Source organism: Aythya ferina (genome assembly GCF_964211825.1).
Source record: "Aythya ferina genome assembly, chromosome: 34".
NCBI classification, from domain to species: domain Eukaryota; kingdom Metazoa; phylum Chordata; class Aves; order Anseriformes; family Anatidae; genus Aythya; species Aythya ferina.
In genome coordinates, this window is record NC_140331.1 from 52,249 (window position 1) to 66,241 (window position 13,993).

The following is a 13,993-nucleotide window of genomic DNA, read 5'->3' on the forward strand; positions in this document are numbered from 1 at the left end:
TTGTTGGGTTCTCGTTGGTCATCGTGTTGGAAAAGGGTAAATTGTGGGTTTTGGAGAACATCAGGTAGGTTTAGGGTGTCTTTGGGTTGGATCTATGGTATTTGGGGTTTTCTTCTGTTTTTTGGCGTGATCCTGTTCTTTTTTGGGGTGTTTTGGACGTGTTTTGGGGTCTCCGTTGGGTTTTGTTGTGTTCTCGTTGGTCATTATTTTGGAAAAAAATAAATTGTGGGTTTTGGAGAACATCAGGTAGGTTTAGGGTGGTTTTGGGGTGGATCTATGGTTTTGGTGTATTTTCTTCCAGTTTTGGGGGTGATGCCGATATTTTTTGGGGTGTTTTTGACGTGTTTTGGGGTCTCCATTAGGTTTTGTTGTGTTCTTGTTGGTCATTATGTTAAATAGGTGTGGATTGTGGGTTTTGGAGAACATCAGGTAGGTTTAGGGTGGTTTTGGGGTGGATATATTGTACTCAGTTTTTTTTTTTTTTTTTTTTTCTGTGGGGGGGGGATGATCCTGGACTGTTTGTGTTGTTTTTGACGTGTTTTGGGGTCTCCGTTGTGTTTCATTTGGTTTTCCATGGTCATCGTGTTGTAAAAGGGTAAATTGTGGGTTTTGGAGAACTTCAGGTAGGTTTAGGGGGACTTTTCGCGTGGATTCATGGTATTTGGGCTTTTCTTCTATTTTGGAGAGTGATCCTCTCCTTTCTTCGTGTGATTTTGAAGTGTTTTGGGGTTTCCGTTGCGTTTCGTTGAGTTCCTAATGCGTTTTATGGTGGTTGGGAGTGTGCTTTGGGATTAGGAGAACATCAGGTAGGTTTAGGGTGTCCTTGGGGTGGATCTATGGTATTTGGGGTTTTCTTCCAGTTTTGGGGTGATGCCGTTCTTTTTGGGGTGTTTTTGACGTGTTTTGGGGTCTCCGTTGGGTTCTGTTGGGTTCTCGTTGGTCATCATGTTGGAAAAGGGTAAATTGTGGGTTTTGGAGAAGATCAGGTAGGTTTAGGGTGGTTTTGGGGTGGATCTATGGTTTTGGTGTATTTTCTTCCAGTTTTGGGGGTGATGCCGATATTTTTTGGGGTGTTTTTGACGTGTTTTGGGGTCTCCGTTGGGTTCTGTTGGGTTCTCGTTGGTCATCGTGTTGGAAAAGGGTAAATTGTGGGTTTTGGAGAACATCAGGTAGGTTTAGGGTGTCTTTGGGTTGGATCTATGGTATTTGGGGGTTTTCTTCTATTTTTTGGCGTGATCCTGTTCTTGTTTGGGGTGTTTTTGACGTGTTTTGTGGTCTCCGTTGGGTTTTGTTGTGTTCTCGTTGGTCATTATTTTGGAAAAAAATAAATTGTGGGTTTTGGAGAACGTCAGGTAGGTTTAGGGTTGTTTTGGGGTGGATCTATGGTTTTGGTGTATTTTCTTCCAGTTTTGGGGGTGATGCCGATATTTTTTGGGGTGTTTTTGACGTGTTTTGGGGTCTCCATTAGGTTTTGTTGTGTTCTTGTTGGTCATTATGTTAAATAGGTGTGGATTGTGGGTTTTGGAGAACATCAGGTAGGTTTAGGGTGGTTTTGGGGTGGATCTATGGTTTTGGCGTATTTTCTTCCAGTTTTGGGGGTGATGCCGTTCTTGTTTGGGGTGTTTTTGACGTTTTTTGGGGTCTCTGTTGGGTTTTGTTGGGTTCTCGTTGGTCATCATAGTGGAAAAGGGTAAATTGTGGGTTTTGGAGAACATCAGGTAGGTTTAGGGTGGTTTTGGTGTGGATCTATGGTTTTGGGGGATTTTCTTCCAGTTTTGGGGGTGATGCCATTCTTGTTTGGGGTGTGTTTTAATGTTTTTAGCGTCTCTGTTTGGTTTTGTTGGGTTCTCGTTGGTCATCATGGTGGAAAAGTGTAAATTGTGGGTTTTGGAGAACATCAGGTAGGTTTAGGGTGGTTTTGGGGTGGATATATTGTACTCAGTTTTTTTTTTTTTTTTTTGGGGGGGGGGGGATGATCCTGGACTTTTTGTGTTGTTTTTGACGTGTTTTGGGGTCTCCGTTGTGTTTCATTTGGTTTTCCATGGTCATCGTGTTGTAAAAGGGTAAATTGTGGGTTTTGGAGAACTTCAGGTAGGTTTAGGGGGACTTTTCGCGTGGATTCATGGTATTTGGTGTTTTCTTCTATTTTGGAGAGTGATCCTCTCCTTTCTTCGTGTGATTTTGAAGTGTTTTGGGGTTTCCGTTGCGTTTCGTTGAGTTCCTAATGCGTTTTATGGTGGTTGGGAGTGTGCTTTGGGATTAGGAGAACATCAGGTAGGTTTAGGGTGTCCTTGGGGTGGATCTATGGTATTTGGGGTTTTCTTCCAGTTTTGGGGGTGATGCCGTTCTTTTTTGGGGTGTTTTTGACGTGTTTTGGGGTCTCCGTTGGGTTCTGTTGGGTTCTCGTTGGTCATCATGTTGGAAAAGTGTAAATTGTGGGTTTTGGAGAACATCAGGTAGGTTTAGGGTGGTTTTGGGGTGGATCTATGGTTTTGGTGTATTTTCTTCCAGTTTTGGGGGTGATGCCGATATTTTTTGGGGTGTTTTTGACGTGTTTTGGGGTCTCCGTTGGGTTCTGTTGGGTTCTCGTTGGTCATCGTGTTGGAAAAGGGTAAATTGTGGGTTTTGGAGAACATCAGGTAGGTTTAGGGTGTCTTTGGGTTGGATCTATGGTATTTGGGGTTTTCTTCTATTTTTTGGCGTGATCCTGTTCTTGTTTGGGGTGTTTTGGACGTGTTTTGGGGTCTCCGTTGGGTTTTGTTGTGTTCTCGTTGGTCATTATTTTGGAAAAAAATAAATTGTGGGTTTTGGAGAACGTCAGGTAGGTTTAGGGTGGTTTTGGGGTGGATCTATGGTTTTGGTGTATTTTCTTCCAGTTTTGGGGGTGATGCCGATATTTTTTGGGGTGTTTTTGACGTGTTTTGGGGTCTCCATTAGGTTTTGTTGTGTTCTTGTTGGTCATTATGTTAAATAGGTGTGGATTGTGGGTTTTGGAGAACATCAGGTAGGTTTAGGGTGGTTTTGGGGTGGATCTATGGTTTTGGCGTATTTTCTTCCAGTTTTGGGGGTGATGCCGTTCTTGTTTGGGGTGTTTTTGACGTTTTTTGGGGTCTCTGTTGGGTTTTGTTGGGTTCTCGTTGGTCATCATAGTGGAAAAGTGTAAATTGTGGGTTTTGGAGAACATCAGGTAGGTTTAGGGTGGTTTTGGGGTGGATCTATGGTTTTGGGGGATTTTCTTCCAGTTTTGGGGGTGATGCCATTCTTGTTTGGGGTGTGTTTTAATGTTTTTAGCGTCTCTGTTTGGTTTTGTTGGGTTCTCGTTGGTCATCATGGTGGAAAAGTGTAAATTGTGGGTTTTGGAGAACATCAGGTAGGTTTAGGGTGGTTTTGGGGTGGATATATGGTACTCAGTTTTTTTTTTTTTTTTTTTTGGGGGGGGGGGATGATCCTGGACTTTTTGTGTTGTTTTTGAAGTGTTTTGGGGTCTCCGTTGTGTTTCATTTGGTTTTCCATGGTCATCGTGTTGTAAAAGGGTAAATTGTGGGTTTTGGAGAACTTCAGGTAGGTTTAGGGGGACTTTTCGTGTGGATTCATGGTATTTGGAGTTTTCTTCTATTTTGGAGAGTGATCCTCTCCTTTCTTCGTGTGATTTTGAAGTGTTTTGGGGTTTCCGTTGCGTTTCGTTGAGTTCCTAATGCGTTTTATGGTGGTTGGGAGTGTGCTTTGGGATTAGGAGAACATCAGGTAGGTTTAGGGTGTCCTTGGGGTGGATCTATGGTTTTGGCGTATTTTCTTCCAGTTTTGGGGGTGATGCCGTTCTTTTTTGGGGTGTTTTTGACGTGTTTTGGGGTCTCCATTAGGTTTTGTTGTGTTCTTGTTTGTCATTATGTTAAATAGGAGTGGATTGTGGGTTTTGGAGAACATCAGGTAGGTTTAGGGTGGTTTTGGGGTGGATCTATGGTATTTGGGGTTTTCTTCTGTTTTTTTGGCGTGATCCTGTTTTTTTTGTGTTGTTTTTGACGTTTTTTGGGGTCTCTGTTGGGTTTTGTTGGGTTCTCGTTGGTCATCATGGTGGAAAAGTGTAAATTGTGGGTTTTGGAGAACATCAGGTAGGTTTAGGGTGGTTTTGGGGTGGATCTATGGTTTTGGCGGATTTTCTTCCAGTTTTGGGGGTGATGCCGATATTTTTTGGGGTGTTTTTGACGTTTTTTGGGGTCTCTGTTGGGTTTGGTTGGGTTCTCGTTGGTCATCGTGTTGGAAAAGGGTAAATTGTGGGTTTTGGAGAACATCAGGTAGGTTTAGGGTGTCTTTGGGATTGGATCTATGGTATTTGGGGTTTTCTTCTATTTTTTGGCCTGATCCTGTTCTTGTTTGGGGTGTTTTTGACGTGTTTTGGGGTCTCCGTTGGGTTTTGTTGTGTTCTCGTTGGTCATTATGGTGGAAAAAAATAAATTGTGGGTTTTGGAGAACATCAGGTAGGTTTAGGGTGGTTTTGGGGTGGATCTATGGTTTTGGTGTATTTTCTTCCAGTTTTGGGGGTGATGCCGATATTTTTTGGGGTGTTTTTGACGTGTTTTGGGGTCTCCATTAGGTTTTGTTGTGTTCTTGTTGGTCATTATGTTAAATAGGTGTGGATTGTGGGTTTTGGAGAACATCAGGTAGGTTTAGGGTGGTTTTGGGGTGGATCTATGGTTTTTGCGGATTTTCTTCCAATTTTGGTGGTGATGCCGTTCTTGTTTGGGGTGTTTTTGACGTTTTTTGGGGTCTCTGTTGGGTTTGGTTTGGTTCTCGTTGGTCATCGTGTTGGAAAAGGGTAAATTGTGGGTTTTGGAGAACATCAGGTAGGTTTAGGGTGTCTTTGGGATTGGATCTATGGTATTTGGGGTTTTCTTCTATTTTTTGGCCTGATCCTGTTCTTTTTTGTGTTGTTTTTGACGTGTTTTGGGGTCTCCGTTGGGTTTTGTTGTGTTCTCGTTGGTCATTATGGTGGAAAAAAATAAATTGTGGGTTTTGGAGAACATCAGGTAGGTTTAGGGTGGTTTTGGGGTGGATCTATGGTTTTGGTGTATTTTCTTCCAGTTTTGGGGGTGATGCCGATATTTTTTGGGGTGTTTTTGATGTGTTTTGGGGTCTCCATTAGGTTTTGTTGTGTTCTTGTTGGTCATTATGTTAAATAGGTGTGGATTGTGGGTTTTGGAGAAGATCAGGTAGGTTTAGGGTGGTTTTGGGGTGGATCTATGGTTTTGGCGTATTTTCTTCCAGTTTTGGGGGTGATGCCGTTCTTGTTTGGGGTGTTTTTGACGTTTTTTGGGGTCTCTGTTGGGTTTTGTTGGGTTCTCGTTGGTCATCATAGTGGAAAAGTGTAAATTGTGGGTTTTGGAGAACATCAGGTAGGTTTAGGGTGGTTTTGGGGTGGATCTATGGTTTTGGGGGATTTTCTTCCAGTTTTGGGGGTGATGCCATTCTTGTTTGGGGTGTGTTTTAATGTTTTTTAGCGTCTCTGTTTGGTTTTGTTGGGTTCTCGTTGGTCATCATAGTGGAAAAGTGTAAATTGTGGGTTTTGGAGAACATCAGGTAGGTTTAGGGTGGTTTTGGGGTGGATATATGGTACTCAGGTTTTTTTTTTTTTTTTTGGGGGGGGGGGGGATGATCCTGGACTTTTTGTGTTGTTTTTGACGTGTTTTGGGGTCTCCGTTGTGTTTCATTTGGTTTTCCATGGTCATCGTGTTGTAAAAGGGTAAATTGTGGGTTTTGGAGAACTTCAGGTAGGTTTAGGGGGACTTTTCGCGTGGATTCATGGTATTTGGGGTTTTCTTCTATTTTGGAGAGTGATCCTCTCCTTTCTTCGTGTGATTTTGAAGTGTTTTGGGGTTTCCGTTGCGTTTCGTTGAGTTCCTAATGCGTTTTATGGTGGTTGGGAGTGTGCTTTGGGCTTAGGAGAAAATCAGGTAGGTTTAGGGTGTCCTTGGGGTGGATCTATGGTATTTGGGGTTTTCTTCCAGTTTTGGGGGTGATGCCGTTCTTTTTTGGGGTGTTTTTGACGTGTTTTGGGGTCTCCGTTGGGTTCTGTTGGGTTCTCGTTGGTCATCATGTTGGAAAAGGGTAAATTGTGGGTTTTGGAGAAGATCAGGTAGGTTTAGGGTGGTTTTGGGGTGGATCTATGGTTTTGGTGTATTTTCTTCCAGTTTTGGGGGTGATGCCGATATTTTTTGGGGTGTTTTTGACGTTTTTTGGGGTCTTTGTTGGGTTTTGTTGGGTTCTCGTTGGTCATCGTGTTTGAAAAGGGTAAATTGTGGGTTTTGGAGAACATCAGGTAGGTTTAGGGTGTCTTTGGGTTGGATCTATGGTATTTGGGGTTTTCTTCTGTTTTTTGGCGTGATCCTGTTCTTTTTTGGGGTGTTTTGGACGTGTTTTGGGGTCTCCGTTGGGTTTTGTTGTGTTCTCGTTGGTCATTATTTTGGAAAAAAAAAAATTGTGGGTTTTGGAGAACATCAGGTAGGTTTAGGGTGGTTTTGGGTTGGATCTATGGTTTTGGTGTATTTTCTTCCAGTTTTGGGGGTGATGCCGATATTTTTTGGGGTGTTTTTGACGTGTTTTGGGGTCTCCATTAGGTTTTGTTGTGTTCTTGTTTGTCATTATGTTAAATAGGTGTGGATTGTGGGTTTTGGAGAACATCAGGTAGGTTTAGGGTGGTTTTGGGGTGGATCTATGGTTTTGGCGTATTTTCTTCCAGTTTTGGGGGTGATGCCGTTCTTGTTTGGGGTGTTTTTGACGTTTTTTGGGGTCTCTGTTTGGTTTTGTTGGGTTCTCGTTTGTCATTATGGTGGAAAAGTGTAAATTGTGGGTTTTGGAGAACATCAGGTAGGTTTAGGGTGGTTTTGGGGTGGATATATTGTACTCAGTTTTTTTTTTTTTTTTTTTTTTCTTGGGGGGGGGGGGATGATCCTGGACTGTTTGTGTTGTTTTTGACGTGTTTTGGGGTCTCCGTTGTGTTTCATTTGGTTTTCCATGGTCATCGTGTTGTAAAAGGGTAAATTGTGGGTTTTGGAGAACTTCAGGTAGGTTTAGGGGGACTTTTCGCGTGGATTCATGGTATTTGGTGTTTTCTTCTATTTTGGAGAGTGATCCTCTCCTTTCTTCGTTTGATTTTGAAGTGTTTTGGGGTTTCCGTTGCGTTTCGTTGAGTTCCTAATGCGTTTTATGGTGGTTGGGAGTGTGCTTTGTGATTAGGAGAACATCAGGTAGGTTTAGGGTGTCCTTGGGGTGGATCTATGGTATTTGGGGTTTTCTTCCAGTTTTGGGGGTGATGCCGTTCTTTTTTGGGGTGTTTTTGACGTGTTTTGGGGTCTCCGTTGGGTTCTGTTGGGTTCTCGTTGGTCATCATGTTGGAAAAGGGTAAATTGTGGGTTTTGGAGAACATCAGGTAGGTTTAGGGTGGTTTTGGGGTGGATCTATGGTTTTGGTGTATTTTCTTCCAGTTTTGGGGGTGATGCCGATATTTTTTGGGGTGTTTTTGACGTGTTTTGGGGTCTCCGTTGGGTTCTGTTGGGTTCTCGTTGGTCATCGTGTTGGAAAAGGGTAAATTGTGGGTTTTGGAGAACATCAGGTAGGTTTAGGGTGTCTTTGGGTTGGATCTATGGTATTTGGGGTTTTCTTCTATTTTTTGGCGTGATCCTGTTCTTGTTTGGGGTGTTTTGGACGTGTTTTGGGGTCTCCGTTGGGTTTTGTTGTGTTCTCGTTGGTCATTATTTTGGAAAAAAATAAATTGTGGGTTTTGGAGAACGTCAGGTAGGTTTAGGGTGGTTTTGGGGTGGATCTATGGTTTTGGTGTATTTTCTTCCAGTTTTGGGGGTGATGCCGATATTTTTTGGGGTGTTTTTGACGTGTTTTGGGGTCTCCATTAGGTTTTGTTGTGTTCTTGTTGGTCATTATGTTAAATAGGTGTGGATTGTGGGTTTTGGAGAACATCAGGTAGGTTTAGGGTGGTTTTGGGGTGGATCTATGGTTTTGGCGTATTTTCTTCCAGTTTTGGGGGTGATGCCGTTCTTGTTTGGGGTGTTTTTGACGTTTTTTGGGGTCTCTGTTGGGTTTTGTTGGGTTCTCGTTGGTCATCATAGTGGAAAAGTGTAAATTGTGGGTTTTGGAGAACATCAGGTAGGTTTAGGGTGGTTTTGGGGTGGATCTATGGTTTTGGGGGATTTTCTTCCAGTTTTGGGGGTGATGCCATTCTTGTTTGGGGTGTGTTTTAATGTTTTTAGCGTCTCTGTTTGGTTTTGTTGGGTTCTCGTTGGTCATCATGGTGGAAAAGTGTAAATTGTGGGTTTTGGAGAACATCAGGTAGGTTTAGGGTGGTTTTGGGGTGGATATATGGTACTCAGTTTTTTTTTTTTTTTTTGGGGGGGGGGGATGATCCTGGACTTTTTGTGTTGTTTTTGACGTGTTTTGGGGTCTCCGTTGTGTTTCATTTGGTTTTCCATGGTCATCGTGTTGTAAAAGGGTAAATTGTGGGTTTTGGAGAACTTCAGGTAGGTTTAGGGGGACTTTTCGCGTGGATTCATGGTATTTGGGGTTTTCTTCTATTTTGGAGAGTGATCCTCTCCTTTCTTCGTGTGATTTTGAAGTGTTTTGGGGTTTCCGTTGCGTTTCGTTGAGTTCCTAATGCGTTTTATGGTGGTTGGGAGTGTGCTTTGGGCTTAGGAGAACATCAGGTAGGTTTAGGGTGTCCTTGGGGTGGATCTATGGTATTTGGGGTTTTCTTCCAGTTTTGGGGGTGATGCCGTTCTTTTTTGGGGTGTTTTTGACGTGTTTTGGGGTCTCCGTTGGGTTCTGTTGGGTTCTCGTTGGTCATCATGTTGGAAAAGGGTAAATTGTGGGTTTTGGAGAACATCAGGTAGGTTTAGGGTGGTTTTGGGGTGGATCTATGGTTTTGGTGTATTTTCTTCCAGTTTTGGGGGTGATGCCGATATTTTTTGGGGTGTTTTTGACGTGTTTTGGGGTCTCCGTTGGGTTCTGTTGGGTTCTCGTTGGTCATCGTGTTGGAAAAGGGTAAATTGTGGGTTTTGGAGAACATCAGGTAGGTTTAGGGTGTCTTTGGGTTGGATCTATGGTATTTGGGGTTTTCTTCTATTTTTTGGCGTGATCCTGTTCTTGTTTGGGGTGTTTTGGACGTGTTTTGGGGTCTCCGTTGGGTTTTGTTGTGTTCTCGTTGGTCATTATTTTGGAAAAAAATAAATTGTGGGTTTTGGAGAACGTCAGGTAGGTTTAGGGTGGTTTTGGGGTGGATCTATGGTTTTGGTGTATTTTCTTCCAGTTTTGGGGGTGATGCCGATATTTTTTGGGGTGTTTTTGACGTGTTTTGGGGTCTCCATTAGGTTTTGTTGTGTTCTTGTTTGTCATTATGTTAAATAGGAGTGGATTGTGGGTTTTGGAGAACATCAGGTAGGTTTAGGGTGGTTTTGGGGTGGATCTATGGTATTTGGGGTTTTCTTCTCTTTTTTTGGCGTGATCCTGTTTTTTTTGTGTTGTTTTTGACGTTTTTTGGGGTCTCTGTTGGGTTTTGTTGGGTTCTCGTTGGTCATCATGGTGGAAAAGTGTAAATTGTTGGTTTTGGAGAACATCAGGTAGGTTTAGGGTGGTTTTGGGGTGGATCTATGGTTTTGGCGGATTTTCTTCCAGTTTTGGGGGTGATGCCGATATTTTTTGGGGTGTTTTTGACGTTTTTTGGGGTCTCTGTTGGGTTTGGTTTGGTTCTCGTTGGTCATCGTGTTGGAAAAGGGTAAATTGTGGGTTTTGGAGAACATCAGGTAGGTTTAGGGTGTCTTTGGGATTGGATCTATGGTATTTGGGGTTTTCTTCTATTTTTTGGCCTGATCCTGTTCTTTTTTGTGTTGTTTTTGACGTGTTTTGGGGTCTCCGTTGGGTTTTGTTGTGTTCTCGTTGGTCATTATGGTGGAAAAAAATAAATTGTGGGTTTTGGAGAACATCAGGTAGGTTTAGGGTGGTTTTGGGGTGGATCTATGGTTTTGGTGTATTTTCTTCCAGTTTTGGGGGTGATGCCGATATTTTTTGGGGTGTTTTTGACGTGTTTTGGGGTCTCCATTAGGTTTTGTTGTGTTCTTGTTGGTCATTATGTTAAATAGGTGTGGATTGTGGGTTTTGGAGAACATCAGGTAGGTTTAGGGTGGTTTTGGGGTGGATCTATGGTTTTCGCGGATTTTCTTCCAATTTTGGTGGTGATGCCGTTCTTGTTTGGGGTGTTTTTGACGTTTTTTGGGGTCTCTGTTGGGTTCTGTTGGGTTCTCGTTGGTCATCATAGTGGAAAAGGGTAAATTGTGGGTTTTGGAGAAGATCAGGTAGGTTTAGGGTGTCTTTGGTTTGGATCTATGGTTTTGGCGTATTTTCTTCCAGTTTTGGGGGTGATGCCGATATTTTTTGGGGTGTTTTTGACGTGTTTTGGGGTCTCCATTAGGTTTTGTTGGGTTCTTGTTTGTCATTATGTTAAATAGGAGTGGATTGTGGGTTTTGGAGAACATCAGGTAGGTTTAGGGTGGTTTTGGGGTGGATCTATGGTTTTGGGGGATTTTCTTCCAGTTTTGGGGGTGATGCCATTTTTGTTTGGGGTGTTTTTTTTTTATGTTTTTGGGGTCTCTGTTTGGTTTTGTTGGGTTCTCGTTGGTCATCATGTTGTAAAAGTGTAAATTGTGGGTTTTGGAGAACATCAGGTAGGTTTAGGGTGGTTTTGGGGTGGATATATGGTACTCAGTTTTTTTTTTTTTTTTTTTTTTTTGGGGGGTGGGGGGATGATCCTGGACTGTTTGTGTTGTTTTTGACGTGTTTTGGGGTCTCCGTTGTGTTTCATTTGGTTTTCCATGGTCATCGTGTTGTAAAAGGGTAAATTGTGGGTTTTGGAGAACTTCAGGTAGGTTTAGGGGGACTTTTCGCGTGGATTCATGGTATTTTGGGTTTTCTTCTATTTTGGAGAGTGATCCTCTCCTTTCTTCGTGTGATTTTGAAGTGTTTTGGGGTTTCTGTTGCGTTTCTTTGAGTTCCTAATGCGTTTTATGGTGGTTGGGAGTGTGCTTTGGGATTAGGAGAACATCAGGTAGGTTTAGGGTGGTTTTGGGGTGGATCTATGGTTTTGGCGTATTTTCTTCCAGTTTTGGGGGTGATGCCGTTCTTTTTTGGGGTGTTTTTGACGTGTTTTGGGGTCTCCATTAGGTTTTGTTGGGTTCTCGTTGGTCATCATGTTGGAAAAGGGTAAATTGTGGGTTTTGGAGAACATCAGGTAGGTTTAGGGTGGTTTTGGGGTGGATCTATGGTTTTGGTGTATTTTCTTCCAGTTTTGGGGGTGATGCCGATATTTTTTGGGGTGTTTTTGACGTTTTTTGGGGTCTTTGTTGGGTTTTGTTGGGTTCTCGTTGGTCATCGTGTTGGAAAAGGGTAAATTGTGGGTTTTGGAGAAGATCAGGTAGGTTTAGGGTGTCTTTGGGTTGGATCTATGGTATTTGGGGTTTTCTTCTGTTTTTTTGGCGTGATCCTGTTCTTTTTTGGGGTGTTTTGGACGTGTTTTGGGGTCTCCGTTGGGTTTTGTTGTGTTCTTGTTGGTCATTATGTTAAATAGGAGTGGATTGTGGGTTTTGTAGAACATCAGGTAGGTTTAGGGTGGTTTTGGGGTGGATCTATGGTTTTGGCGTATTTTCTTCCAGTTTTGGGGGTGATGCCGTTCTTGTTTGGGGTGTTTTTGACGTTTTTTGGGGTCTCTGTTGGGTTTTGTTGGGTTCTCGTTGGTCAGCGTGTTGGAAAAGGGTAAATTGTTGGTTTTGGAGAACATCAGGTAGGTTTAGGGTGGTTTTGGGTTGGATCTATGGTATTTGGGGTTTTCTTCTGTTTTTTGGCGTGATCCTGTTCTTTTTTGTGTTGTTTTTGACGTGTTTTGTGGTCTCCGTTGTGTTTCATTGGGTTTTCCATGGTCATCGTGTTGGAAAAGGGTAAATTGTGGGTTTTGGAGAACTTCAGGTAGGTTCAGGGGGACTTTTGTAGTTGGTCTATGGCTTTTGGGGTTTTCTTTCTGTAGTGGGTTTACGTGGCAAGGTTTTGGTAGCAGGGAGCCATAGGGGTGGTTTCTGTGAGAAAGATCTAGAAGCTGCCCCATGTTTCGGACGGGCCCCATTGTTTTCCAGATCCAAGCCAATAAGCGATGTTGTTTTGCGCCTCTGTGAGAGCATATTTAAGACAGGGAAAAAACGCTGCGCCACACAGCAGCCGGGAGAGTCAAGGGAGTGAGAGAACAGCCTTGCACCAAGGTCAGTGTAGAAGGAGGGGGAGAGGTGCTCCAGGCACCGGAGCAGAAGTCCCCTGCGGCCTGTGGTGAGGACCATGGTGAAGCAGGATGTCCCCCTGCAGCCCATGGAGTACCACGGTGGAGCAGGGTTCCACGCTGCAGCCCGTGGAGGAGACCACGGTGGAGCAGGTGGCCCTGCACCGATGGAGGCTGCCGCCTGTGGAAGACCCCTGCCGGAGCAGATTCCGGGCCGGACCTGTAGCCCGTGGAGAGGAGCCCACGCAGGAGCAGGTGACCTGGCAGGAGCTGCTGCCCGTAGGGGAGCCAGGTTGGAGCAGTTTTCTCCTGAGGGATGGACCCCGTGGTACGGACCCATATCTGGAGCAGTTCTGAAAGAGCTGCTGCCTGTGGGAAGCCCACGCCGGATCAGTTCATCAAGGACTGCATCCCGTGGGTGGGACCCCACAGCACAGGGGACGAGAGTGACCGAGAAGGAGCGGCAGAGAAGAAGTGCTGTAGACTGACCATAACCCCCATTCCCCGTTCCCCTGCGCTGCTCGGGGGGAGGAGGTGGAAGAGGGTGGATGGGGGGGGAAGGTGCTTTTGTTTTTTTTTTTCCTTTGTTTTCTCACTTCTCTCGCTTGTTAGTTGTAGGCAATAAATCTTACTATCTCCTTATGCCGAGTCTGTTTTGCCCGTTACAATAATTATTGCGTGATTTTCTCGTCCTTATCTCAATCCTTGAGCCCTTTTCACATATTTTCTCCCCATTCCTCTTTGAGGAGGGGGAGTGAGAGAGCGGCTGTGGTGGAGCTCGGCTGCCCACTCGAGCGGAACCACGACACTTTCATTTTGGGGAATGATCCTGTTCTTGTCTGCGTTGTTTTTGACGTGTTTTGGGGTCTCCGTTGGGTTTTGTTGGCTTTTCCGTGGTCATTGTGTTGGAAAAGGGTAAATTGTGAGTTTTGGAGAACATCAGGTAGGTTTAGGGTGGTTTTGGGGTGGATCTGTGTTTTTGGTGGATTTTCGTCCAGTTTTGGGGGTGATCCCGTTCTTATTTGGGGTGTTTTTGACGTGTTTTGGGGTCTCTGTTGGGTTTTGTTGGGTTCTCGTTGGTCATCATGTTGGAAAAGTGTAAATTGTGGGTTTTGGAGAACATCAGGTAGGTTTAGGGTGGTTTTGGGTGGATCTGTGTTTTTGGGGTATTTTTTTCCAGTTTTGGGGGTGATGCCGATATTTTTTGGGGTGTTTTTGACGTTTTTTGGGGTCTCTGTTGGGTTTTGTTCGGTTCTCGCTGGTCATCATGGTGGAAAAGAGTAAATTGTGGGTTTTGGAGAACATCAGGTACGTTTAGGGTTGTTTTGGGGTGGATCTGTGTTTTTGGTGGATTTTCTTCCAGTTTTGGGGGTGATGCCGATATTTTTTGGGGTGTTTTTGACGTGTTTGGGGGTCTCCGTTGGGTTTCGTTGGGTTTTCCGTAGGCACCATGGTGGAAAAGGATAAATTGTGGGTTTTGGAGAACTTCAGGTAGGTTTAGGGGGACTTTACGCGTGGATTCATGGTATTTGGGTTTTCTTCTTTTTGGGGGAGTGATCCTCTCCTTTCTTCGGGTGATTTTGAAGTGTTTTGGGGTTTCCGTTGCGTTTCGTTGTGTTCCTAATGTGTTTTATGTTGGTTGGGAGTGTGCTTTGGGATTAGGAGAACATCAGGTAG